Genomic DNA, 27,182 nt, shown 5'->3' with positions numbered 1-27,182 from the left:
TTCCGGGGGGTTCCGGGGGCGGGGGTGGGACTCAAACCCGAGAAGAGGGCCTCTCGCCTCGAACCCCCCATCCCGGGGCCGTGGGCCTCTGGCCAAAGCCGGGTCTCCTCTGTTTGCGGAAAGGGGAACTAGGGTCCGGTGCAGACCCAGAGGCTCTTGTCCTCGGCCAAGCCCGCCCTCTTCTGGGCCCAACCCCCAAAGCCCCCCGCGGGACTCTGGGTCTCACGAAGCTCCCCTTTGCCCCGGCGCCGGGCACCGTCCCGCGGACGCATCCCTGGGCTGGGCGGGGGCGCGGGGCCTCGAGGCGCCGCGCTCATCTTCCCTTCCGGATGGGCGACGATTCTAGAAACCGACCGGAAAGGAAGAAGGTGGCCCGACCCGACCTTGCGCGGGGGCCCCCGGGGCGCTGGGGGTCCCCCTCCCGTCCTGCGGCGGGTTCTCTGGGTCTCCCCGTCCACGCCGCGCCGCCAGCCCTAAAGCGAGGTGTGGGACGCGGTGGAGGGTACGCGGCGTGGGGGCAGGGGGAGACGTTGAGAATTTGAAAGAGACCGGTGGGGGATTTGGACCCCGAGCGCTCGCCGGCGCAGCGGACTCATCCTCCAGGGCCATCTTTTCCCACTCAACACCAGTGACCTTGACCTCCACGATCCCGTGCTCCCAGTCTGCAAAAGGGTCCCGAGGGACGGAGGGCGGGAGGGCTGGGGGGAGCCTCGGTTCCCATCCCAGAGCTGGGAGGGAAGGAGGCGGGTTGGCACTGCTGAGGCCTGCGTGCTGCCTCCCGGGGCCGAGCGACCGTGGGGTTTCAGGGACTCGGTGCCTGCGTGGCACCGGCTTCCCAGCGCTGCCCGGGCCCCCTGGGCCCCCTTCTGTTTGTCCTTTTGGGTCAGAGTGTCCCCGATCCCTGCCCGCGGCCTTGAATTTCGGGTTCCACCCCCCCCCCCCTTCCTCCCTTGCTGCTTTCAATTCTGAGGTTCTCGGGTCAGTTTCGGGCTGGAACAGAGGAATCGTGTCGGAGGCGGCACTGGTCACAGGGGCGGGGCTGCGATGAGGGGGAGGCCGTCTTGCCCCAGCGCTGCCTCCCTTTTCCTTTGAAGGAGCCGGCAGGTGCCATGCCCGGCTAGCTCAGTCGGTAGAGCATGAGACTCTTAATCTCAGGGTCGTGGGTTCGAGCCCCACGTTGGGCGCGCATTTTACAAGCCTGGGCGAAGAAAATGAATGCTTTCCCGCCCTTAAGAGTAAGCAGTTACCACAACTCACGTTTCAGGGTCTGACTCTCAGGGCACAAAGACCACATTCTTGTGCTGGATTTGGAGCTGCGGGAAGACTGGACGGGGACGCATTAGAGTTGCTCAGGCCTCTACCTCTAGGTCTCGTCCCTTCTAACAGAGATGGTGGACCGAGTTGCTTTTGCATTTTGGGATTCAAATGTGTATCTAGTCCATGGAGACGTGACAGGAGTAGCATAGTTCAGGGGAGTCATTCCTGCAGTTCCGTGATCTCACGCGGCACACTCTGAGCATGTTTCCTAACTCTTTTGAGGGCACCAGGACTGCCCAGTTGCCTGGACCCCTGGGGTGGATGTGGTCCTCGCATCTGACGCCCTGGACTTTCCCAGAGTGCGTGCCGATGTGAATTCAAGATAAAGGAGTGAGGTCCCTCGCCTCCTGACCCCGGGCTTCTGAGTTCATGAGAGATCCATGGGCTACAGTTCTCTCCTCCCCCCGATTCCCTTACAAGAGCCAGGAATTCAATCCTGTGAAAATTGCCTTGAGTTTCACTCATAGACCGAGGGGAGTCCTTCCCAGCTGGGACCAAGGATAAGCGCCTGGCTTTTCCAGGACACTAGGTGGTGGGGATGGGATGGAGAGACGGGGGAGGGGCTGGGGCTATGGAGGCGAGAGTGCCACACCAGCTGTCAGGCTCAGGGTCATAGAACAGAGTCCACAGGGTGGGGGGGGGGCGGGAAGTGGGGGAGGAGGGAACAGGAGTTTTTGCACCCAGGAGGGTCTGTCTGCTTATCCCTAGACTGGAAGAAGAAACCCTGAGCCCTTCCTTTAGCGCAAGTCTTGGAACTTCCTCCTCCACCCCAGGAGACCCAGTCTCAGGGTAGCTGGTGTCCAAGGTGGCCGCGCAGCTGGGATGTTCAGAGAAGGGAGAGGGGCTTCGCTCAGCAGAAGCTGGATCAGCACAGACAGAACACCTCTGCTCTGCTCCACAGTCCCCGGCGAACTCAGGGGACAGAGCACTGAACTCTTGATCCACTGCCTTTGGAAGAAAGATCAGGGCTCTAGAAGCCAAGTTTGGCTCAGTCCTAACCTCCTCGCTGTTCGGGCGGTGGTCCTTGCCGTGGCACCTGGGCCGTGGACAGCCGGGCGTGTCATTGTGTGCGAGTGTAACCGATTACCGGCAGGTGGACCCAGAGGGGTCCCACAGGACCAGCCAGCCAAGAGGGTCCTGGGCCTCATGCAGCAGAGAAATCAGGCGCGAGTGGAGAGGAAGTGGGCGCAGTTTGTTGAAGACGTACAGACGCGGACAATGTCTAGGAGGCCTGGAAAGGAAACAAGAGTCTCGTGTCTGCTTGGGGCCTGGGGTTTTTGCTGAGGGTGGCGGTTCGGTGCACGTGTCTTCCGAGGCATCCAGAACAGAGAGGGGTTAGGTGTTCGCCGTAAGTCCCTGCTCTGAGCCAGGGGTCTTGATGAGTCGGTGGTCTTGGAAAACGTTCAGGACGACTCCCGCCCCGTCACTCCTTAGATGTCATCTGTTTTGCTGGAAGACTCCAAAGGAACCATTAATCCCTTGACCTTTACCAGGAGGACATACATCATCTGTCCCCGTAAGGTGTGTGTGAGGCAGGGGTGTGGGACGTAGCGGGAACGGAAGCGGAAAAAGGAGAAACAGAGCAGTTCTTCACGGGGTCCCTTTAGGTTCTCTGTCTCACACTACCCAGGCGGCATGTGCAGTCCCTCTAAAATACCCAACAGAGCCGTCCCCAGCCAAGGTATGACCTGTGCAGATGGACCCTGGCGGCCAGGCTAGACCAGTTTGAGCTGCACTGCCTCCCACTGTGCAGATGGAGCCTGGCGAGTCTGGCACTTACCTGTGCTTCGTTAGAATGTTACACTCTTCGCCCGAGGAGCGCAAGCTTCGTTAGTGGAACGCAGGACACATACATAGGCATATTTTCTGGGTACTCCTACACAAACTTACGCCCCCCCCCCCGCCTCTACTTTCGAGGACAAAACTCCCATTCTGAGTAGTCATCCGAACCCTAAACAAAAGAAACCCGCTCACCCCCACTTGGGGAGTCAACAGCTTCCCACGATCTCCTTATTTGCTGCAAATCAAGTTCCCTTTGTGTGACCGCCTCCCCCCAGCACAGTCTCTACCTGGAACTCACCAAGGAGGAAACGTGCGTGACCCTGTGTCACAGGAGCACACGGGGAATTGAACTGGGGGGTCACTTGTGTCCTTGGCCTCTGAGACTTGCAGAGCTAGAGGTCAGTGCCGCCGCCCCCTCCCCGTCTCAAATTAGCCAGCCTGGGTATCTGGGCATGTCCTGGGAAGAAAGGACCATCATTCCCTTACCTCTTTTAAAAAGACTGGAGCGGTGAAATGAGGGCTGGGCTAGATTTATTCCAGGAATGCAGGGTTGGTTTTATGTTCAAGATCGATCAAAGTAGTTAATCATGTTGAGGGAAGGACCAAGAACAGTCACATGGTCTTCAGAAATGTTGGCAAAAACGCCCGGATTCAATTCACGCCTGTATTAATCAGGGTTTCTGGTTTCTGTATTTTATGACGGTTTGACCTCTTGGGGGCCCTGCCGGCTGAGGCGAAACCCCTCCACCCAGGGCTAATTCCCAGAGAGAGGAAACAATTTGCCCGCCAACAGGCCTTTCGTAGGCAAACCAGCCAACGCTGCGTCCAAACTCCTACCCACCTCCTCACCCGACTCTGGCACCACCCCCGCCCTATGTCACCGGGCGGCAGATACCAGACAACGAGGGACAGCCCCTGCGTCCCGCATCTCACTGAATTAGTCAAGCTAGCCGATCCGAAACTCTTCACCCTGCCTTGGTTTGCCTTTCCCACCGAAACGGTTCGCCCCGAACTGCGGGAAGTTCCCAAAGGGGGCCGTCGCCCACCCCGCGGGGCTTAAGGATCAGCAGCGAGAAGCGGGGTCCGCTGCGGGCACTCCCTTCTCCCGCGCCCAGACTGGCTTCCCTGGCGCTGAGCGCATAAAATGGACCGGTCACCTCCTCCTTCGCCTCTTCCTCCTCCTCGACCCCGTCCTACGGGACCAGGCCTACTTGGTGCAGGTCCCCTTCCTCTTGTCTGCTGCCCCCCAGCCAGCCTCCATAGCCCCCACCGCCGTGGCCGCCTGAAGCCTCGGGGTCCCCCGCAGAGCGAGTGCTCTTGCCGCACGGGCCCTCCGGCTCAGCCGAGCCCCTCGTCCTCCCCTCCCCCACAGTATGCTCCCCACTCCCCTGGGGGCAGGAATCGGCCCCCGATCCGGGGGATCAGCCGAGCCGTCCTCCCGGGACGGCGCCGCTCAGCCAGCCTGGGATTGAGCCGGGGGTCACGCGCGACGCGAACAGTTGTGTGCGAAGCTCAAGCGACCTCCCGTGCGTGCGAGGCTCGTTGGTCTAGGGGTATGATTCTCGCTTCGGGTGCGAGAGGTCCCGGGTTCAAATCCCGGACGAGCCCAGGGTGCGCGCCCCTGCTTTCTACCCTTTTACAAGGGGAATATGGAGCTCAGGAAGCGTGTTGCGCTCCGCTCAGGCCCTTCCTTCCCGGGGACCTGACGGGGCTGGGCCGCTCGTGCTCTTGGGGGTTGTGGGGGAGAGCGGCGGGGCTTCGAGCTGCAGGCTGGGGCGGGGAGGGGGGCGCGGTCGGCCAGTCCACTCGGTGGCCAGCCCGCGCCCAGCTGCTCTCCTCTCTGCCACCCCCGCGGGACACCTGTTTCCCCCAGCGGGCCCGCCTGAGATGCGCTGACGTGTCTCAAGGAAAGTAAGGGCTCTTACTGCGTGTTGCAGTGACATTTTGGATGTATTAGGTTATGTAAAATATATTATCACCATCAATTTTACCTATTTCTTTTCACTTACTGTTGTGCGTTTTCGTGTGCCACTAGAACATTTTAAGTGGCAGGCGTGGCTCATATTTGTGGCCGGCAATAACGCACCACGCTGGGCCAGAGGCATGACTCTCATTGTGGGACGCAGAGGTCCTAGCTCCAAATGCGGATCGACCTCTTGATGGTAAAAAAAAAACGTTCCCTTCCGGTTTCGGCACCGCAGCCGGGGGTGGCCCTCCCTCCCCGCCTGGGTTCTGGGCCCTGGACGAGACACCGGGCCATGCAGACGCTGTTTCCCCCATCTGTGAAATGGGAACAGTTCTGATTCAGAACGATTTATTTAAACGACTGTCCTTTCCGCCCCTGGTTCGAAGCGCCCACTTTTTCACAAATCAAGAGTCTGAGTGTATGTGGTTCTAAGACTTCGCTGCTTCGTCCCGCGGTCTGTTTACTCTTGTGCCCAACCCAGTTTAGCTTTTCATGGGCAAGTCTTGATATCCAGGCGTGTGACTCTCTCAAATATGTTTTGGTGATCCCTGGCCCTTTGCACTTCCATGTGAGTGTGAGAATCAGCTTGTCAGTTTACACAGAAACAGCGATGGGGCGTTTGACTGGTACAGCCTTGATTCCATAGGGCGTTTCCAGGTCGTTTGACGCCATTACGATATTGAGTCTTTCAACTCATAAACATGATATGTCCCCTCATTTATTAAGGTCTTCTTTAACTTCTCACAGTAGCGTTTTATATTTTTCTGAGATACGTCTTGCATATCTTCCATTAGAAGTTTTGCTACGTATTTGATGTTGTTGAAACTATCGTAAATTGCATCCCTTTGGATAGAATGTGTGATTTTTGGCAGATATGTATGAAATACAACCAATTTTTACGTATCAGTCTTGGATCCAGTAACATTGTGAAACTCGTGTCATTTCTAATTTACAGAATTTTCTGCATAGTCAGGCACATCATCTGTGAATAATGGCAGTATCACTTAATTACTTCTGATCTTTATTTATACCTTTAAAAACATTTTTTTTAATGTTTATTTCCGAGGCAGAGAGGGACAGAGCATGAGTGGGGGAGGGGCAGAGAGACAGAGAGACACAGAATCCTAAGCTGTCAGCACAGAGCCCGATGCGGGGGCTTGAACTCACAAACCCTGAGACCACGACCTGAGCCGAAGCCGGTCTTTCAACTGGCCGAGCCACCCAGATGCCCCAATGTTTATTTATTTTTGAGAGAGACAGAGAGACAGAATGGGAACAGGGGAGGAGCAGAGAGATAGGGAGACAGAATCCCAAGCAGGCTCCAGGCTCGGTTAAGACTGAACCACCCCGGCGGCCCCCAAATTCTTCTACTGAATGTTTGCCGCCTTTTATTTTAATAGTTACCATTTGACAGCTATTGTCACTGTGTAACAATGCCAAACTTAGTGGCGTGAAAACAATATGGTTTTATACTTATCAATTCTGTGGGTCAGGAATTCAACAGGGAAGGGCAGGCATAACCTGTATCTGTTAAATTGGGGCTTGTCTGGGACGACTTCGTGTCTAATAGCATCTGGAGGCCCCTTACTCACACGGCTGTCATATGAACAGATCAGCTGGGACTGTGGAATGGGACCTCTACACGTGACTTGTGCATGTGGCTTGGCCTTCCTCACAGCGCAGAAACTCCAGGCTAGTTGAATGCTATCCCTGGCAACTTTGGAACCCCCACAGGCATGTTCTACGGTACAAGATGGAACCTGTCTCTCACCCTCTTTAATTTTTTAATATTTATTTTTGAGAGAGACAGACAGACAGAATATGAGTGGGGGAGGGGCAGAGAGCGAGGGAGACAAAGAATCCGAAGCAGGATCCAGGCTCAGAGCTGTCAGCACAGAGCCCGACACGGGGCTTGAACTCACAAACCGTGGGATCCTGACCTGAGCCAAAGTCGGACGCTCAACCGACTGAGCCACCCAGGCGCCCCTCTTTATCACTCATTTTAAGCAATTTGATTATGATATGCCATGATATAGTTTCCTTTATATTTCTTTTTAAACTATCTATCTATCTATCTATCTATCTATCTATCTATCTATCTGTTTTATTTGAGAGAGAGAATGAAAGGAGAGAGAGGGACAGAATCCTAAGCAGGCTCCATCCTCCACGTGGAAGAGTCTGATGTAAGGCTGATCCCACGACCCTGGATCATGACCTGAGCAGAAATCAGGAGTCAGTGCTCAACCGACTGAACCACCCAGGAGCTCCTCCTTCATATTTTCTTATGCCTGAAGTTTGTTCGTTTTTTTTTGGGGGGGGGGGGGAGTCTGTGGATTTACAGTTTTGGTCAAATTTGGAAATTTTATCATTTTTTCAAATATTTTTCTGTTTCTCCCATTTGCATGTATTCCAACTGTGCACATATCAGTCTCCTCGAAATCGTCCCAAAGCCGCTGATGTTATGTTTCCAGTCTTTCCTTTCTGTGGATTTTATTTTTAATCATCTCTATTGCTATGCCTTCAAGTTCACTAATCTTTTCTTTTACAATGTCTAATCTGCCACTAATCTCACCCAGTGTACTTTTTACCTCAACTATTGTAGTTAATCTATAGAAGTTAAATTGGCTGTTTTTCTCTTTGTCTTCCACATCTCTACATATTCAATTTTTCCTCTAGCTTCTTAAATATATAAGGGTTTTGGGGGCGCCTGGGTGGCGCAGTCAGTTAAGCGTCCGACTTCAGCCAGGTCACGATCTCACGATCCGGGAGTTCGAGCCCCGCGTCGGGCTCTGGGCTGATGGCTCAGAGCCTGGAGCCTGATTCCGATTCTGTGTCTCCCTCTCTCTCTGCCCCTCCCCCGTTCATGCTCTGTCTCTCTCTGTCCCAAAAATAAATAAACGTTGAAAAAAATTAAAAAAAATATATAAGGGTTTTAATATCCTTGTCTACCAATGCTATTATCTGCTTCATGTCTGAGTCACTATTAATTATTTTCTCCTGACTATGGGTATGTTTTCCTGCTTCTTTTCGTGTCTGCTAATTTTTAATTGAATGCCAGATGTTTACAATCTTATTCTGGGGGGTGCTGGATACTTTTGTATTCCTATACACATTCTTGGACATTTTTCTAGGATGTGTGGTTACATTTCTTGGAAACAGTTTTATTTTGGGGCGGTCTTGCTTTTATTTACTTATTTTTTTTCAACTTTTTTTTTTTTTTTTAATTTTTGGGACAGAGAGAGACAGAGCATGAACGGGGGAGGGGCAGAGAGAGAGGGAGACACAGAATCGGAAACAGGCTCCAGGCTCCGAGCCATCAGCCCAGAGCCTGACGCGGGGCTCGAACTCCCGGACCACGAGATCGTGACCTGGCTGAAATCGGACGCTTAACCGACTGCGCCACCCAGGCGCCCCTTTATTTACTTATTTTTAAAGATTTTATTTTTTTAAGCACACCACACCCAACATGGAGTTTGAACTCATGACCCCGAGATCAAGAGTCCCATGCTCCATGGACTGAGCCAGCCAAGCACCCCCGGGGTCTTGCTTTTACAGTTAGGTAGGTGGAATCTGACTTGGCCTACGAGGGGGTTTTTCTTTACAGCTAGTATCATGGTACTTCATAGTCCCTCCAGGGATGAAAACCACAGCAAGCAGGGGTCCAGACACTCAGTGTTGGGGTCCACAGAAGGCAGGTGTCCTCAACACCCATAAACACAATTGGTCCACTGGTTAGGCTTTGCTAAGGGCTAAGTATTGGGTTTGAGTCTGACTCCGGGACTTTGCTTTCCCGGAGGGCTTGAGGTTCCTCCTGGACCTGGAGAACCGCGGAAAGTTCCCAGTGTTGGCTAGCTTACTTGGCAAAGCACAGCGCCCTCTCCCAGTCTGGGTTGGGTGCTCCACTCTGGCCTTTGTCCTGGGCTCATTAGCCACAGCCCGTTCCATTTCCCCCAACCTCAGAAAGGTCTCCGCATCTCAGAAAGGGTTCTCAGTTCCAAGCAGCTGCACAAAGATCTGCAGTGTCAACGCTGGGCCCATTTATTGCCGGGAATCCTAGGGAATTGCTGAGAAAATCAGCCAATGGCAGAAGCCACACACACCGCGCCCGCCCCCCAGCTCCTCTCAGGATTTATTTGACGTGAGGACCTAATTGACAGCCAGCAAGAGCGGTGCTGCCTATCTTCAGGGAAGATGCAAAATCCTGCCAGCTCTTGTGACACTGCCGGGCCAGTGCGGTCCCCCTCGTGCACCCTCTCCCGGGTCAGATTTCTCAAAATGTAGGCTTTGTTCAGGATAAAATGAACCAAGGGCAGAGGCCCACGTGAACGTTTCTGGCCTCAGCCAGCTGTGAGGGTCTTGGCGGTGTGGAGGGGAAAGCAGAAGGCCCTCTCTAGCCCGGGGCACGCGCAGGAGGGGGATCCAGTCGGTCACAGAAGCACCAAATGTAAGGTGTCAGCATCCGCAGTGGGGGGAGGGGGGCTGATCAACTTTAACGTCGGCTGATCAGCAGCGCCGTCCCTGCAAATCTGATGTCCAAGGTGGGGCTCAGTTCTACAGTCTTGAAACTGAGGGTTTTACTGAGCCTAGCCAGGAAACTTCAGCAGCCTCCCCCCACCCCCAGCCCCAGTCCATCAGAGGACTTCGGGAGGCGCCAAAATGTCCGGGTTGAGTCAGGCCCTGAGTGGGGCGTGGCCCGTCCTGGGATCTACCCCTCCAGGCACAGAGCGCGCTCTGTGCAGCCTTAAAGGTCTGGGTTTACGGACAGGTGGCTCTAGGACCTCCTATCCGGCACCTCCCCCACGCCCATCATCGCGACAAAGGATAAGGAAATCGGCCACCCGCGGCTGGTGTGGACAGAGATGCGCGGAGCCTGGCCTGGAGCTGCCGGGGAGTCCGGTGAGGGGGGCGAACAGGGTTGGAGCACGTGCTGACATTCGGGCTGTGGACTCGGATCCACTTCACGGATGGGCTCTGTGGCTGCTTTATGGCCACCTCGGTCCCCAGGCCTGAGGTGAAGAAAAGACAAAGGCTCTCCCACTCTCCCACTTGATTTAATTTTTTTTTTCAACGTTTATTTATTTTTGGGACAGAGAGAGACAGAGCATGAACGGGGGAGGGGCAGAGAGAGAGGGAGGCACAGAATCGGAAACAGGCTCCAGGCTCTGAGCCATCAGCCCAGAGCCCGACGCGGGGCTCGAACTCCCGGACCGCGAGATCGTGACCTGGCTGAAGTCGGACGCTTAACCAACTGCGCCACCCAGGCGCCCCTCTCCCACTTGATTTAAATAAGTCATATTAACTGGACGATAAGTGTGAGTTCCAGCCTTCTGGTTTCTCTCAGGATGACTCACTCCAGGCTTCTTTTGAAATATCAAAATATCAAATATCATTTTCCCCGCTTGCTCCTTGCCACCGTCGGGGTCCTGCCCTGCAGTGGACATCTGCATCTTCAGGACCTCGGCATCCACGGCCCCACCCCACCCCATCGGTGAGATTTAGGGACACAGCTCCGCTAGGGGACACTAGAGCCTGGTCCTGCTCCAACAGGCAAGGCCGTTGGAGGAAGAACACTCCCCCACCATCCCCGGGGGCAGGTTGTCATGTTTGTCCAGGAAGAGAGCCCCCCCACCGGGGGGTGGATCCCCCTCCTCCAGGAGTTGTGGGGTTTGGGGGAAGGGAGACTAGGATTCTGCTCTTGGGATTGTTATTCCCGGACCCCGGAGGGTTCAGTATTTGAAGGTATGTGTGATCGTTCTCTTCTAGATGTTTCTGTCTTTTTTTTGCATGTGGGTCCAGATTGGGACGATCTGCCGGGTATGGTCCATGGGACTTTCTCAGCTCTCCATTCCCCCCAAACCCCGCCGAAAGCTAAGAAGAGCCACCCCGCACACAGGTTCCAGGGATCAGGACCACCCTCACCCCCTTACCAGGAAAGCTAGAGGAATTTAACCAAAGGGCTAATGGGTGGTGGCCCAGAAAAAGTTCTGCCCTCAGCCCCACCCATCAGCACCCAAACCAGCTGAGCGCAGGTGTGCTTTCCGCTCTGTGAGACACCCCTCACCCGCCCCCCAGCTAGCTCCAGTCCCTTCTATCCTCACCTTCACGGGTATTAAAGAAAACACCCGTGCCCCGACCTCGGGGTCCTAGGAGGTGCCGCTCCCAGGGGTGGCTGACAACAATCTGGCCACAGAAACCACCCCAGCGCAGGAATGTCAAAAACACGACCACCCTACCCCGGGTGGGACTCGAACCCACAATCCCTGGCTTAGGAGGCCAGTGCCTTCTCCATTAGGCCACCGGGGCGTGCCCCTGGGGCGCAGGCTCCCTGGCCAGCACCGCCCCCTTCCTCACTCCCCGTGGGCGCGCGGGCACCTCCACGGGTCTCTGAACGCCGGGCTTCGGGCAGCATCGGCGCGCGAGACCCGTGGAGGTGCCCGCGCGCCGATGCTGCCGGAGGCCCCGCGTTCAGGGCGACGTCTGTCCCCCGCATGTTGCTGTGCGGCTTCTTAGTTTCGGGCCGCGAGCGGGCGGGGAGTCCTGGCACCACCCCGTCCCGTCGGGTCCCGGTGCCGCCCCCGCTTCGCAGCCGCCCGAGTCCCCGCCGCGCCTCGCGGGGGCGAAGGTGGGGGCCGGGCGGCCGAGGGAAGCGTCCCCGCGCGTGCGTCTCGGGAATGGACCGCAGAGGCCCGAGCCGAATCCCCCCTCCCCTTTGTGGTATCGGGGGACACTTGGGGGGACCATCCCTCGGGTCCCTTCTCCAGCGGCGAGGTGGGCGATCAGAGTCCCTAAGGGCCCGACCCGTCGTCTTCGTTCTTTGGTTTGAGGTACGGTGCTTGTTTGGGGGACGAGCGGCCCTGCGCCGGAGCCTTGGGCGTCCCCGAGTGTCCAGATTCTGCTGGTTCCAGGGGATGGGGGGTGGGGGGGGGAGGGCAAGAAGCCGGGAAGGTGTCTCGCCTTTATAGTGCGAGCACAGATAGGACAGGTGGTGGCTGCGGTTTTCTCCTGCTGGGGAGAAGTGTCCCTCACTCCGCGTCGTGCAGAGGGACCCCGCTGGGAAGGACCCCAGGACCTGAGGACAAGGAACGAGGTGGGGCGAGAGCCGGGACCCTCCGCACTCGCACTCGGACCCGCGCAGGCCCCTGTCCTCCGACAACGCCCTCGGGACTCGGACCCAAGACCCTGCTGCCGGAGAGGCGGCCGCAGCTCCCCCGGATTCTGGGCGCCGTGCCTGCGGACTCCGGGAGCCCAGATCCCAAGCCTTGCCACCTGAGGTCGCAGGAGGTGGCTCGTTTCCTTCACCGCGGGGGCGTCAGCGGGTCGTTTCACGTTCAAAGATTGGGACCTCGTCCCCAGGCCTGGAGGGGCGGCTCCTCCGTTTCGCCCCGCCGCACCCCTAGAACCTCTGCAGCCAAGTCACCGGAGGCTTCAATACAAAGGACAGAGCACCCAGGGGAGGTGACTGTCGCCCGGCTAGCTCAGTCGGTAGAGCATGAGACTCTTAATCTCAGGGTCGTGGGTTCGAGCCCCACGTTGGGCGGGTGTACCTTTTGGGCTTCAGCAGGCTTTTCAACAACTCCTAATCCCCACCCTGAGATCTTGAGCAAACAAACCTCTGGTTGCTCATTCTACGACAAGAGAACGCGGTTCTGGGTGTAACCTTTACCCTCAAGGGAGACGTTCTGAGGCACTTTATCTTTAGAGTTGTATTTTTTAGGGGCGGTGGTGGCTTAAGCCTAGAAAGGCAGAGCCCAGCCTACAGGGGCAGGTCCCTATAGGTGGGGTCTAGGTCCTTTCCCCTACCGACCGGGTCCCCCTGCCTCACTCACAGGCGCGAGTCGGCTTTGGGTCAGTCAGGATCGGTCCGTGGGGCCTTCTCCACCCCTCATCCCAGATGACTCTCACATCCTCCACCTTCTCCAGGGGTGGGTGATGAGGTTGTCAGACCACAGGGTAGGCCCAGATGGGCGTAGTGGAGGGGGAAGCATCAGATCTGTGCACCTGGGAACCCAGAACAAGAGATGCTCTGTCTCCAGAGAAGGGGGGTGGGCACGGGGTCAGGCAGGAAGGGAACACCGATCCCGGAGGCCTCCACAGTGTGGGAACTAGGTGAAGGGGCCGAGGATCCTCCCTGGTCCCCCTGCTTACGGTTCTGCTTCCTTTCAGACTCTTCTCCCCACTCAGTCTGCTGTCCTTGAGGAGGATGAGCTGAGGCTCTTATCCCAGGGACATGGCCTGAAGTCCACCTTGGGCCTACCTTTTACAGCCCTGGACCTGTGGGTGTAAGTGAGGCCTTCGCCTAGACATTGTGGGCTCCCAGCTTGAACAAATCTTACCATCTATCTGTTGTGAGGCCCAGCCCAACCTGGAACCCATAAAAAAGAATAACCCAGATGATACGCCAAGATGTGGCCTCCGGGCACTTTCCAGACACATTCGATTCAGACCCCCAGGAGTGAGATGCCTCCCCTGCCCTCAGTAGCCCTTTGGGACACCCTGGCCCTGCAGGGATGGACAGAGAAAGCCAGGAGCCCAGGTGACGGTGAAGACGGCAGAGGGAATAAGGAACAGACACGTTTAGAATTAAACCTGACCCCAGTGACAGGGGCCAATTTCTGGGGCTTTCTGCTCTCCCCACCCAATTGCAGGTGGCTCTACTCCCTCTGTGCCTGCCTTCCTTACTCCAGCCTGGCAGTGCTTCCCTGCAGGGACCCTTCCCAGTGTCTACGAGACCCTGTTCACAGCCCTCCTGTCGCTGGGAAACTATTAGCAGGTTGGTACGCACTGTACCTCCAGCCTCAGCCTCAGGGGAACTCTGTGCTTTCTGGAGAGATCCTGTGTGTGGGGGGGGGGGGGGGATTTTCCTTGGCTTGTGGGCTGGGGCCTTGAGCCTTCCCCTAGATGTGAAACGTGCAGAACACACATTCTGGGCAGTTCTTTTAGGGCTGCAGGAGAGCTACAGGACTAGGCTCCACTATTTTCCATCTGGGCCCCACAGATCTGGGCCCCCGAAACCCAGCCTCTCAAGGACCTCAGTTTATCCAGCTGTGAAGTGGGGATAATCCCAGCTCATGACTCAAAGATTTGTTTGGGATATTAACTTACTTAACTTTTGTTTGTTTGTTTTTGTAAAGTATTTAGAACACTGCCCTGAGACGTTAACTCCTGTCCCAGCTTCAAGTTTGCTTGCCGGCCCCAGTCCTCCTTCCTGACTGAACCGGGCAACTCCCGGCTGGTGGAAGCCCAGGTTTTCTCTCTGAGGCCCCTCTTACTTCTTTCCTGCGTCTTCTGCTTTCCCATTTCACACTCCTCCGGACCCCTTTGGGCAGGAACCTGAACAGTCTCTTGTCCCAAATTGGCAGACCCCGGCTCTGCCCGACTCCCTGCGAAGGAGCTGGATCCCAAGGCCCGAACTCAGTGTCAGAGTTCAGCAAAGTATTTCAAGGGAATGAGGAGTCGAGGGGTCAGGCCTGTTTTCCCGCCCCTGAGAAGGGGCCCCAATGATCAGTGGTTTGTGAGTTCCAGGATCTGTTCCGTCTTCCCCCGCCCACTCCCGTCCGCGGCCAATGGAGAGCGCTCCAGCCCAGGAAGACAGGCGCCGCTGATTGGAGGCAGAGCATCGGTCCCGGTTTGCGACCAACTGCGGGTGAGCTGTGTCCCTCGCAGTCCACCCTGGGCACAGCTGCAGCTCTCTTTCCTTCGCTGGATGCAAGCCTGGGCCGGAGACGAGCCCTGCCCTGCGCGCTGCCGCGATCAGCTGCGTAGCTGGGAAGCGGTGGGTTGGGGAGCGGCCGCGGTTCGGTCTTCCTTCCGCTGGGGCCGCTCGTGGACCGTTGATGAGCCTAGAACTAACCCTCGGTCCGAAAGCTGACAGAGGCTGCGAACCCGCGAACCCACAGGGCCGGCTTCACAGGTGCACGCGCTGACAACTGAGCTATCGGGGTGATTTCAGCGCTTCCGCGTGCGTCAGCGGCAGAAGAAGGAGGGAGAGACGTGTCGTGGCGGCTCGTTGGTCTAGGGGTATGATTCTCGCTTTGGGTGCGAGAGGTCCCGGGTTCAAATCCCGGACGAGCCCCCCTCCGTTTTCCCGTCCGCGTTTTCAGCGGAGACGGCACCCAACAGGCTGAGGCTCCCCGATGGCACAGCCCGTGTGGGACCTAGGGCACCGTGCGTGAGTCGTGAGACGGTCTGTATCTCCCGTGGCTGGGAATCCGCGGCACCGAGGTTAAAGGAGACCGCTCCGGGAAGTAAGAGGAGGTTATCTAAAGTAAGGCAAAGTGCATCGTTGGTTCTTCTGGGGGTACAGATGATCTCCGCTGGAGTCTCAGGTGAGTCCTACCCTTAACTTGATTTTTTTTTGGGGGGGGGAGGGAGGAGGGGAGAGAGGGAGCGACACCCCGGATTCCATGGGCAGAATTTCATTCCCCCGGGCTTGCCCAGATGAGAGCTCAAGGAAATGCGCGCCATGGATGGGGAGGGGTGGTGGTTAGGTGGTCAGACAGCACGAAGCGAACCCGCTAGCCCAGATCTGCCGGGTCCTCGGGGGATGGGTCGCGCCTGGACACGGGGAGGGACACAGAGACAGCAGAGTGCCGGGAACCCGACCCCCGATCCCTGGACGCAGTCCTTCTGCCCCAAGGGCGGTGTCCTCATCCTCCCCACCACCTGAGGACCTGAAGACCCTCCTCCCGCCCCTGCTGAGCCGGGGAGGGCATCCCTGAGCCGCCCCGGTGCGGGGTCTGGTTGATGGTCTGATCCACCCCCCTCCAGGGGCCAGCCCCTCCGGGCCGAGGTCATCCTAGGGCAGGAAGGTCGCTGGCCGCCTGGTTTAGTCAGCTTCGTGGGTTGTAGGCTCCACGTCGGAAACTCGATGTCTTGGTTTGATCTTGCCAGGGGCGGGAGAGGGGAGAGCAGCCGGGAGGAGCTCCTGCAGAGTGACCGCAGGGCGGCGCGGGGACGCACGGACCCCCTGCCCGGCTGGCCGGCCTTGCGCGCCAGGGGCGGAGCGCGGAGCGGAATCGGCGGAGGCCACCTTGTTTGGGGGCACGCAGGAACCGCTCCCCACTTTATGGGCGCAGGGAGTGTTAGGTTCCCTCCACGGCCGTGGATCCCAACCTCTAGCCCTTCGCCACGGATCTGAAACCGATTCCCCTCCCCGCGCTGCTCCGCCGTTCCCGCCCTGGACGCCCTATCGGTCACAAAGAGGAGATTGGACGCGAGCTGCAGCAGGGCTCGTTGGTCTAGGGGTATGATTCTCGCTTAGGGTGCGAGAGGTCCCGGGTTCAAATCCCGGACGAGCCCTTTTTGTCTCCCCGTGGATCGGAGAGCTGGCCCGAGACCCCCACCCCCAATCCCGCGCCAGGCTCCACCTGGGGAGGGAAGCTTAAAAAGGCCTCAAGCTGGCTCAGTGCCGCCCACCGCTGCCTTTAAAACTTAATTGGGGCCCAGTCGCCAAAGCGTTGATAGAGCCGCGTCTCTAAATGCTGCTTTGTCGGTAGGAGTTGGAGGCACCGGGGTGAGAGAAAGATGTCCTTCCTTCCTGTGCACCAGGACGCCTTTGGCGCGGCAAGGCGGGGCCCCAGCGCGGTCCCGGGCTCAGGAGTGCGGGAGCTTGAGGACTGGCCATGGACTTCTGGTATTTGCAGCGTGGCCGGAGGGACCCCCAGACGCCGAGCCCTTCCCCCCACACGTGGGCGTGGCCTCCTGGGGGCTCTCCCCGCAGTCCCTGCCCTGGTCCCTGCCTTGGTCGGGTCCCCTCCCCCCTTTTCTGCAGCTCCGGCTGTGTGTGGAGGGGGGTCGCCTTAGCCGCGTGAGAAACCGACCGGGTCCTGCCAACACGACGAAGCTTGAAAACCTAAGCATTTGAAGAATAATGGGCGTATTGCTCTGAGACCGTTGCCCCACCAGCTAAAAGGTCAAACAGATGTTAACACTTTAAAACTGTATTAGAGAATAATATCTTGCACGTGTGACTAAGCCCGACCGACCATGTTCAAGAGCTCTACAAGGGTGGACGCTGTTCTGCAGAACCTTGAGGCGGGGATGCCTCCAGGTGCCAAATTCCTATAAAACACTCCCTCAGGGGGGAAGGCACCTTTCCTCCCAGTACCGGAACTGAAAGGAAAGTGGGACTCAGGGGACAGGGATGAACTCCTCCAGCCTTTCCCTGCTCGTCGTCGGGCTCCGGGGCCCAGGGAAAGCACTTCTGTGGAGTTGCAAGTTCCCAGCAGATGCCTTCAGCATGTGTGGAAACAAGAGTGCCATGGTGTGCCAGGACCTTCTGCCTCTTAGAGGATCTGAAGGATGTTACACCGGAGAGAAGGAAGCAAAAGAACGTGGTGGTGGAGAGGACCATGGTGTTGGACAACTGTTGGTCTTCCTTTTTGTTGAGGATGGTGAATTTGAGAGCGCATTATGAACTAAGGATCATGAACAATCCAATTCTGTGTACTTGAGGACCGATTGGGGAAAAAAAAAACCAAAACCCTCAAGTAGAAGATTTAATTTAAAGTGACCTATGAATGGTAAGTCCTTGAGCCCCTGGCAGAAATCAACAACAATTTTCTGTGCAGAGACACTTTTATTCTAGGTCTCACAGAATTCCATACATCAAGCAATTTAGAAGGGAAATGGGCAACTCACAAAACAAACAAGAACAACAAGGAAATAAGGCACCATGAGCAACAACCAATGAACAACAAGCAATGGAAGTAAAATTGCCAAGATTTCAGATGCTAAGATTGGAAGATACAGATCATAATACAACTAATCTTACTATGCATAAACTAATGGAAGACTAATTAAAATATCTTTGAGAACAGAAGCTCTGTAAAATGCTCTAGAAGATTGAAAAAGATGTAAATTCTTCTAAAAATAAAAATACACAAAAAGTGAAACAAAATTCAATAGATGTATCTAACAGCTTAAAAAGGTGCAGAAATAGTAAATGAAAAATAGGTCAAAATATATACCACAAAACCCAAAAAAATCCCAATGTGATTACAGATTAAGCAACACACCTGTAGAAGTTACGTGATTAAAGAACAAATTACAAAGAAAGTTCGAAGAAATACATACTTTGAAATAAATGGTGGTGAAAATACTGTATACCAAAACCTGTAAGACCTAGCTAAAGCTGTAATTGATGGTCTTAGATGCATAGAATAGAAAAGAAAGGTTGAATACTAATGTCAAGAAGTTAGAAAAAGAACAGCAAAAATAAACCCAAAGAAGTTAGAACAAGGGAAAAAATAATAAGATAGGAAATCAGTGAACTAGAAAACAAGCATACTATAGAGATTAATGACAAATCCTGAAGCAGATCTTGAAAAAAAAAAAAAACAGTTATTGATAAAACTTTGCAAAAACTGATTACAAAATAAAGGAAGAAGACACACAACCCATATCAGGGATAAGAATGACTTCACAGTCATTACATAACTTAAAAGCATATGCTAAACAGTTTTGTGAAAACTTAGAAAAATACATAATTCTTTGAATTAAAAAGCATGCCTTGTGCCTGAGTGGTTCAGTCAATTAAAGCATCTGACTCTTGATTCAGCTGAGGTCTTGATCTCAGGGTTGTGAGTTCAAACCCCGTGTTGGGCTCTGCGCTGGGCAGAAAGCCTTCTTAAAAAACAAACAACGACAACAAACATGCCTTAATGGGATCAAAATGGAATAAAAATGTAAATGACCTTTAAATTAATAAAGAAAATGAATCAATGGTCAAAAATTATCCTCCAAAGAAAATTGACTCAGATGGCTTCAGTGGGGGCATGCTACCAAACATTCAAGGAACTAAATTTTAATCTCATGCAAAATCTTTCACAGAGTAGAAGACGGAATCCCACAACACATTTTACGAGGCCAGCACAACTCTGATATGAAAACTAAACAGCACGAAAAAGAATTTTAAAAGCACATAATCTATAATCTCATGGAAATGGATGTAAATTCTAAAACAAAATACTAGCAAGCCAAATCTTATGACATATAAGAAGGATAATATTCCATGGCCAAGTCGAGTTTATCCTAGGGAACGCGAAGTTTATTTGACATTAGACAAATCTGATGTATGCAACAAATTCAAGGAAAAGTATTCAATATAATCTAACTTTCATTTATGACTTTTAAAATTCTTAGGAGGGGCGGCTCAGTGGGTTAGGTGTATCACTCTTGATTTTGGCTCAGGTCAAGATCTCCTGGTTGGTGGGTTTAAACGTTGCTTGGGGCTCTACCCTGACAGTGCAGAGCCTGCTTGGGATTCTCTCTCCCCCTCTTTCTACCCTCTCCTGCTTATCCCCCCCCCCCATAAATAAATATGTAAACAAATTCTTAGCAAACTAGCAAAAGGAGATAACACCCATAATTACCAAAATTATCTACAAAATACTACAGCAAACTTCATACTTGATAGTGAATCCCTGGCAATATTGTCTTTGAGGTTGGAGATAGGAGGATGCTGCCACTCTTTCTCTTGAACATTTTGTTGGAGAAACTGGGCCACTCATACACTGCTGATGGGGAAGGAGAACGGTCTGGCCACGCTAGGAAACAATGTGGCAGTGTCTTTAAAAGGGAAACATAACTACCATATGACCTCGATTGCACCTTTGGGTATTTATTTGGGTGTTACATGTTTGTAACAGCCCCCCCCCCACCAAAACAAAACAAAACAAAACAAAACAAAACACCCCCAAAAACCCTGGAAATAATCCAGATGTCTGTCAAGGGGTCAGTGTTTAAACTAACTGTGGTACATCCTGTCTTAGGCTTTCTCTCCGCCGCTGGCTCCGGCCCCTTCACTCAGCTGCGGGGGCTGCTCCTCCTGCGCCTGACGCCAGGTCGGCCTCGGCGGACACAGGGCCCAGGAGGGTTCCCCAGCTAGAGGCCCCGAGGACGGGAGGGAAGTCCTGGGCTGGCAGCACCCTTGCTGCAGTGGGGAATTTCTGTGGGGCCCGGGGGTTTTGGCTACTGAACGTCCCTGGTGCTCAGGTCCAATTCGTTACTTTACCTGATTCCCATCAACTTCAGATCACTTTAGCATCTAGAGTCACGACCAACGGGCGCCCGGCTAGCTCAGTCGGTAGAGCATGAGACTCTTAATCTCAGGGTCGTGGGTTCGAGCCCCACGTTGGGCGGCTTGTTTTCTTGGTTTGGGCCATAAAACCCTGCAGGAGGAGTTTAGGAAGTCGTACGGACACCGGGGGCTGCGCCTCCACGCAACGTGTCCCACTGACCTAGAAACGAAAGACACGCAAAGCTGCCCCTCCTACCGGGAGCCCCGCGCTGGCTTTTGCCCCAGGGTGTCGTCAGGGTGCTCCTGGCCGCGAGGAATGTCTGCAAAGTGACTTCAGGGAGGCGCCGGGACGCACGGACCGTCTACGTGGCCTCGGGCTCCTTACTGCGTCAGCGCTGAGGCCACCGGATTGGGGAAGGGGGGGGGGGGGGCGTGAGGGGCCCGCCCACCCCCTTCTGAACTCAGCGGTTCCCCGCGGGTCTGAAATCCGAAGCTCCTTCTCGCGTCACTTCCCTGCTCCCGCCTGTCCCAACCCCCGGGTCGCCACGAAGTCATAAAGAGAGTCAGAGGCAGGCGTCCCTGTGGCTCGTTGGTCTAGGGGTATGATTCTCGCTTAGGGTGCGAGAGGTCCCGGGTTCAAATCCCGGACGAGCCCTGTTTTGTTTTGTGTGTGTGTGTGTGTGTGTGTGTGTGTGTGTGTGTGTGTGTGTGCAAAACCCTCTCAGAGATTGAGGAATTGTCCCGGGACCTCAGCCACTGGGCGTGGAAACAGGACACTGCAAGAGAGAATTAAAAGAGAATCTTTGAAAGCCTACGGTCGACCCCGGGTGCTTTTTAAAAGTTTTTAAATTGGAATCCTGGGGATCCAGACGTGCAGGCCTCCCCGGGGAGGGCGCTCCTCCCTCGGCTGCGTCAGGTTTAGTGCAAGGCCAGTAGTTGGGAGAGGGGAATCCGTGAGAGGCAACGCTCCCCACAGTCACAACTTTGAGGTTCAAGTCCAGCAATGCCCGGGTGGCATTCAGAGGCCCGCTGCTGAGCATCCAGGATTTCATACGCCGGCACGACTGCGGGGGCAGAGTGGGGTGCGCACTTGGGGAGGCGCTCGGGCCCTTCTCCCTTCTCCTTTCTTCCCCCACCTCCTCCCTCCATTTCCTTGTCCCTCCCCTGCCTTGGTCCCAGAGCCCACCAGGGGACCGAGTGCAGTCACGACTAGGGTCCTGTGCTACTCTCTGAACGTCAGGCTGTGAGGTCCAGGCGATTGGAGACCCAGGTGGGGTTTGACTTTGACCCCTAAGGAGTTCCAATCCCTGAGAGCTGCTTTCCACCACGGGTGAAGGGTCCCGCTTTCTGGGCAACTGTGGGCAAATCTCAGGCCAAATCTCTTTCTTCCAGAGCCCATGCAAGCCCCCGCGGCTGTCCGTCGAATCAGATTTCCTGGGGGAGTCATCCCTGTCCCAAAGTTTTTTTTGTTGGTTTGTTTTTAACCTTTATTTATTGTTTCTAAAAAATTGTTAGTAGTTTTGAGGAAATTGCTACAAAGAAAACCACCAGGAGAGACTTACAGTTTCCAGTAACACAAATGGGCGGGATTTGGGGGGGACCAACCCACTGGCTAAAAACAACGGGAAATGCTGGATATTCAAAACAAACACACATAAAAGCGATGAAGAGCTTTCGAGAGAGTTAAAAAAAAAAAAATTCCTGGCCACATTTACACGGATGTGGAAAACCACCGGGCTGCGTGGATCCCCAAACCTGCGGGACGCACCGAGAGCATTTGCCAATCTCCGCAAACAGGGGAGGCGAAGGCAGAGAGCAGAACTTGCTCCTGAGTTCCGCCTTGAACCTGTGGCCCCGAGAGAGGAGGATGCATGGATGACCCCTGTCCCGCCCCCACGGGCCGCCAGCTGCGGCTGGACAGCGCGTTTCAGGGGGCCTCCGCCTTCTCCTGCTAAAATGCAGATGATTTTAAATAAAAGGCGAGCGAGTGCGGAGACCTCTCTCACCGGAAGGGCGAGGTCCCCCTCTCCCCCGAATTTTGTTGCACAAATGATAAAGGATAAATTTGGAGGTGTGGCGAAGGAGGCTCTGAGGTCCCGGAGATCTTAGGGCGATGGGGAGAGAGAATCATGAGCGGCTCCAGATTATGCTGATTTTTTTTTTTTTTTTTTAAATCATTGGCTACATTACAAGCCTCAGTGAATAACTGGGGGGAGTGTTGCGAGGAAAATTGCAGGGTGTGTGTGCACGATACCCGGACCTTCGGCTCCAGGCAGCCCTAAGCGGAGGGGTTTGGTCTGGCGCTCGGTGCCAGTTCTCGCGGGCGAAGCCTGGAAAGGTGAGGCCCAGGGTAGACTCTTCCGGGATGTCGCCATCCCCTGGATGTCAGCCAAGCCCGGAGTTGTGGCGCCCAGCGCGGGACCGCGGCGCAGGAAGCTCTGACTTCGGCCCGCGGGGGAGCCTCGGAGAGCCCGGAGGGTCGCACGCTGTAACGGCCCCGCACCGTCTACCTCCCAGCCCTGCGCTCTGCGGGGTCATTGGTCACGCTGGGCCCGGAGAGGACTGAACACTTGTCAACGACACAGCCCGGTGGCCAGGCCCAACGCTCCACCGTCTGACCCAGCCGGAGCCCCCTACTGCACTCTGAATCCATTCATCCGAAGGAGAATCCAGTGCGTTTCTGAGCGTGGGACCCCTTGTGGAGCAAACAGAAGAGCCAGACTCCGCGAGGCCTGTGGAGGAGCTGCAGGAACGCAGGCAGAGGAGGGCGCTGCGGGTGGCGACTGCGCCTCCTTGCGCGGGAGCTCCGCGGAGAGGGAGCGCTTGTTTCCAGGAGGGCGGCTCTTCCTGGAGGCTGGAATACACACTACGGACTCGGCCTGGTTTTGAGTAAAAACCCAAAGCAATCTCTGGATCACTTTCTGGCCACTAAGCAAGCATCTTGGCGGTTGCCCCAGTGGCCTAATGGATAAGGCACTGGCCTCCTAAGCCAGGGATTGTGGGTTCGAGTCCCACCTGGGGTAGTGGGGTGGGTCTAACCTTTACATGTTAGAGGGACGTTTTAGGTTCTAGGAACCGTACCCCGAACGAGGTGAGGATCTGGGAATCAACTCATGCTCCCAATGTTCAAACTTGCAGGGGCCTGAAAGATTCCAGTATGAGAGATGTGATCCTATTTCCCTAAAATGGCAACTCCCAACCCTCAGCCCTTTTTGCAGGACTGCCCAAGAAAGAAACGGTGAACACGCAGAAACACACAGGGGAGGGGAGAGAAAAGAGACTCTAGCAAAATGCAGAGTATGGAACTCAACAGGTACACAGAAAATGTGGAGAACAGATGTTGCACCTGTGATATAAATGTCAGAATTGAATGGGCGCTTGGCGAGAATTGAGGTGATGCAGGCCAGCAATGACATTGTCTTGATCTGGGTTAAGATTATGGGTGACTTTCTGCGTGGGGTTCTGTTGTTTCAATATAATTACTTCTGTGACTCTTTATAGTTCCTCCAGGGCCTCAGTGTTAGAATCTCAGTGTGAGCCCTGTGTCCCCGGAAATACCACGCCAGGCTTTTGAGCTTGCTAAGGTGCCCCATCCGGAATTGAATCTCAGACTAGCCACCTCTAGTGCTTCCCCACCCCCCCCCCCATTTTCCTTTTCCTTGTCCTCTTTTTTTTTTTTATTTTTATTTACTTTTTTTCAACGTTTTTTATTTATTTTGGGACAGAGAGAGACAAAGCATGAACGGGGGAGGGGCAGAGAGAGAGGGAGACACAGAATCGGAAACAGGCTCCAGGCTCCGAGCCATCAGCCCAGAGCCTGACGCGGGGCTCCAACTCACGGACCGTGAGATCGTGACCTGACTGAAGTCGGACGCTTAACCGACTGCGCCACCCAGGCGCCCCTCCTCTCTCTCTCTTTTTTTTTTTTTTTTAAATTTTATCTTAGAGGGAGAGAGAGTGTGCCAGTGGGGCAGAGAGAGAGAGAGAGAGAGAGAGAGAGAGAGAATCTTAAGCAGGCTCCATGCTCACCGTGGTGCCCTACAAGGGGCTCAATCCCACGATCCTGGGATCAATGACCCCAGCGGAAATCCGGAGTTGGGAACTCAAAGACTGAGCCACCCAGGCACCACCCCCTTATCCCCCTTTAAATAATGAAAGTGAGCAGGGCTAGTATCCTAACGGGGGAGAGAGAATCAATGGCCCCTGAGAAGATGACTAGTGTGTTTTGTGTTCAGGTTAAATGTGGGTATGCTCTTTTAAGCTGCAGACCTGGAGCCTGGTGAGGAAGAAAACAAAAATGAAAAGCAGCAACTTCCTCTGATCTGGAATCCGACTCCTTTTTTTCTTCTGTCTTAAAAATTAATTTTGGGGGCTCCTGGGTGGCTCAGTCAGTTAAGCTAACAACTCTTGACCTCAGCTCAGGTCTCGATCTCAGGGTCATGAGTTCAAGCCCTGCATTGGGCTCCACACCAGGTGTGGAGCCTACTTAAACAACAACAACAACAACAAAAACATTTTGCTAATTGCTGTATTACCAGTAGGGGCTTATAGTAGGTGCTCAATAAACACTTGAGTGAATGAAGACTCTCTTAGGCGAGTGGCTTTGGGTATGTTCGGGCACCTTTGGGACTTACAGCTTATGGAAGACACAAGCTCTCAGCGTGGGGATGTATTCCTGCTGGGTGGGTTTTGTTGTTGAGCCCCTGCCTCAGGATCCTGGGCCTTGGAGTCCCTGAGCCACCTGCTGACCAGGAGACCTGGGTCGAATCCTGCTGGGCCGTGTGCACGTCCACGTCCCTAGGCTTGCACACTAGGCAGCAGAGGAGGGCAAGAAAGCCGACTTGCCTGAAATACATGCCCAGTAGATGTCCTCGAATGAAACTTCTTAAGTTGGCAAGACTCAGATCTTTTGATGTGCCTAGTCCTATATCATTTAAATTAGATGTATTATACTCTCAACCTTAGCATTTTTGACACCGTGAGCCAGATCATTCTCTGTTGTGGGGGCTCTCCTGTGCAGTGTGGAATGTTTAACAGCATTGTTGCACTTTATTTTCTAGATGCCGGTAGCACCCCGATAGTTATGACGACTAAAAATACCCCCATATGTCCAATGTCTTATGGTTGTGAGCCACTTGTCTAGAGAATCAAGCCCATAAACGTTGGTGCAAACAGTTCTCATTTGAGATCAGACAGGAGAGCTAGTTTGGCACAGGGCCAGGTACAGGGCTGGCCGGAGATCAGCCTGCTGTGGCCAACCTAGAAGGCAGCTTGGTGGGGTCAGGAAATGGGCTATGTACAGGGAGCTAAACAAATAAGTTAATATATTGAGGTTAATGGGAACCAGATTTCTCAGTGATGGAAATGGGAAAAGAGAAGGCTTCCATTAATCCTGTGGTGTTGTATTGGAATTGGAGGTATTAGTGGTTTTATGTGATAGCTTGGTAAAGGTTGCATCACTGGGAAAGATGGTCGTGGTAGTGAGTTTGTAAAAACAATTTTTTAAGTTTATTTTGAGAGCGAGAGAGAGCACGTGCACAAGTGGACGAGGGGCAGAAAGAGAGAGAGGATCCCAAGCAGGCTCCACGCTGTCAGAGCAGAGTCTGACATGGGGCTGGACCTCATGAACTGTGAGATCATGACCTGAGCTGAAATCAAGAGTCAGAGGCTCAAGTGACTGAGCCACCCAAATGCCTCTATGACATATTGCTTTTAACATTCCTTCATAATCATTGTATCAATCACTTATTTCACTGGGAATTAAAGAATGAAGATTTCTTAGTTCCATCATTTTTCTGTATTTCTTTTTTTTATTTTTATGTGAATGTAAAATTAGACAACATAAGATAGATCGTTATTTTTTTTACATGGAATGTTTCATTTCATTTCATTTCTTTTTTTTTTTTTTTTTTTTTTTTACATTCAAGTTAGTTAGCATATAGTGCAACAGTGATTTCAGGAGTAGATTCCTTAGTGCCCCTTACCCATTTAGCCCATCACCCCTCCGCAACCCCTCCAGTAACCCTCTGTTAGTTCTCCATATTTATGAGTCTCTTCTGTTTTGTCCTCCTCCCTGTTTTTTATATTATTTTTGCTTCTCTTCCCTTGTGTTCATCTGTATCTTAAAGTCCTCATGTGAGTGAAGTCATATATTTGTCTTTCTCTGACTAATTTGACTTAGCATACTACCCTCCATTTCCATCTACGTAGTTGCAAATGGCAAGGTTTCATTCTTTTTGATTGCCGAGTAATACTCCATTGTATATATATAACCCATCTTCTTTATCCATTCATCCATCGATGGGCATTGGGCTCTTTCCATACTTGGGCTGTTGTTAATAGTGCTGCTGTAAACATTGGGGTACATGTGTCCCTTTGAAACAGCACACCTGTATCCCTTGGATAAATACCTAGTAGTGCAATTTCTGGGTTGAAGGTTAGTTCTATTTTTAAGTTTTTGAGGAACCTCCATACTGTTCTCGGAGTGGCTGCTCCAGTTTGCATTCCCACCAAAAGCGCAAAAGAGATCCTCTGTCTCCACATCCTCACCAACATCTGTTGTTGCCTGAATTGTTATTGTGAACCATTCTGACAGGTGTGAGGTGGTATCTCATTGTGGTTTTGATTTGTATTTCCCTGATGATGAGCGATGTTGAGCATTTTTTCATGTGTCGGTTGGCCAACTGTATGTCTTCTTTGGAGAAGTGTCTATTCATGTCTTTTGCCCATTTCTTCACTGGATTGTTTGTTTTTTGGGTGTTGAGTTTGAGAAGTTCTTTATAGATTTTTGGATACTAACCCTTTATCTGATATGTCGTTTGCAAATATCTTCTCCCATTCTGTTGGTTGCCTTTGAGTTTTTCTGATTGTTTCCTTTGCTGTGCAGAAGCTTTTTATCTTGATGAGGTCCCAGTAGTTCATTTTTGCTTTTGTTTCCCTTGCCTCCGGAGACGTGTTGAGTAAGAAGTTGCTGCGGCCAAGATCAAACAGGTTTTGCTTGCTTTCTCCTTCAGGATTTTGATGGCTTCCTGTCTTACATTTAGGTCTTTCATCCATGTTGAGTTTATTTTTGTGTCTGGTGTAAGAAAGTGGTCCAGG

General features: G+C 53.6%; 1 long non-coding RNA gene and 9 other non-coding genes across 10 annotated transcripts; 9 read left to right on the top strand and 1 right to left on the bottom strand.

The window, feature by feature from the left end:
• Positions 1-1,111: 1,111 nt before the first annotated feature.
• Positions 1,112-1,184, top strand: TRNAK-CUU (transfer RNA lysine (anticodon CUU)). The gene has a single exon. It is a non-coding gene; the product is annotated as a tRNA-Lys (tRNA).
• A 3,451-nt stretch (positions 1,185-4,635) lies between these two features.
• TRNAP-CGG (transfer RNA proline (anticodon CGG)) lies at positions 4,636-4,707 on the top strand. Its single transcript has one exon. It is a non-coding gene; the product is annotated as a tRNA-Pro (tRNA).
• Positions 4,708-11,295: 6,588 nt separating this feature from the next.
• On the bottom strand, positions 11,296-11,368 carry TRNAR-CCU (transfer RNA arginine (anticodon CCU)). Its single transcript has one exon. It is a non-coding gene; the product is annotated as a tRNA-Arg (tRNA).
• Positions 11,369-12,022: 654 nt separating this feature from the next.
• On the top strand, positions 12,023-18,580 carry LOC147573183 (uncharacterized). The gene is made up of 2 exons (XR_015245505.1): positions 12,023-17,237; positions 17,290-18,580. It is a non-coding gene; the product is annotated as an uncharacterized LOC147573183 (long non-coding RNA).
• TRNAK-CUU (transfer RNA lysine (anticodon CUU)) lies at positions 12,530-12,602 on the top strand. The gene has a single exon. It is a non-coding gene; the product is annotated as a tRNA-Lys (tRNA).
• TRNAP-UGG (transfer RNA proline (anticodon UGG)) lies at positions 15,066-15,137 on the top strand. The gene has a single exon. It is a non-coding gene; the product is annotated as a tRNA-Pro (tRNA).
• Positions 16,292-16,363, top strand: TRNAP-AGG (transfer RNA proline (anticodon AGG)). The gene has a single exon. It is a non-coding gene; the product is annotated as a tRNA-Pro (tRNA).
• A 1,552-nt stretch (positions 18,581-20,132) lies between the features above and the next one.
• On the top strand, positions 20,133-20,205 carry TRNAK-CUU (transfer RNA lysine (anticodon CUU)). Its single transcript has one exon. It is a non-coding gene; the product is annotated as a tRNA-Lys (tRNA).
• Positions 20,206-20,667: 462 nt separating this feature from the next.
• TRNAP-AGG (transfer RNA proline (anticodon AGG)) lies at positions 20,668-20,739 on the top strand. The gene has a single exon. It is a non-coding gene; the product is annotated as a tRNA-Pro (tRNA).
• A 2,295-nt stretch (positions 20,740-23,034) lies between these two features.
• On the top strand, positions 23,035-23,107 carry TRNAR-CCU (transfer RNA arginine (anticodon CCU)). The gene has a single exon. It is a non-coding gene; the product is annotated as a tRNA-Arg (tRNA).
• The last annotated feature ends 4,075 nt before the right edge of the window (positions 23,108-27,182 follow it).

Source organism: Puma concolor, chromosome E3 (genome assembly GCF_028749965.1).
Source record: "Puma concolor isolate L17-30 chromosome E3, mPumCon1.1.hap2, whole genome shotgun sequence".
Classification (NCBI taxonomy): Eukaryota; Metazoa; Chordata; class Mammalia; order Carnivora; family Felidae; genus Puma; species Puma concolor.
The sequence above is the reverse complement of the archived record's forward strand: the minus strand, read 5'-3'. Positions and strand labels throughout refer to the sequence as shown.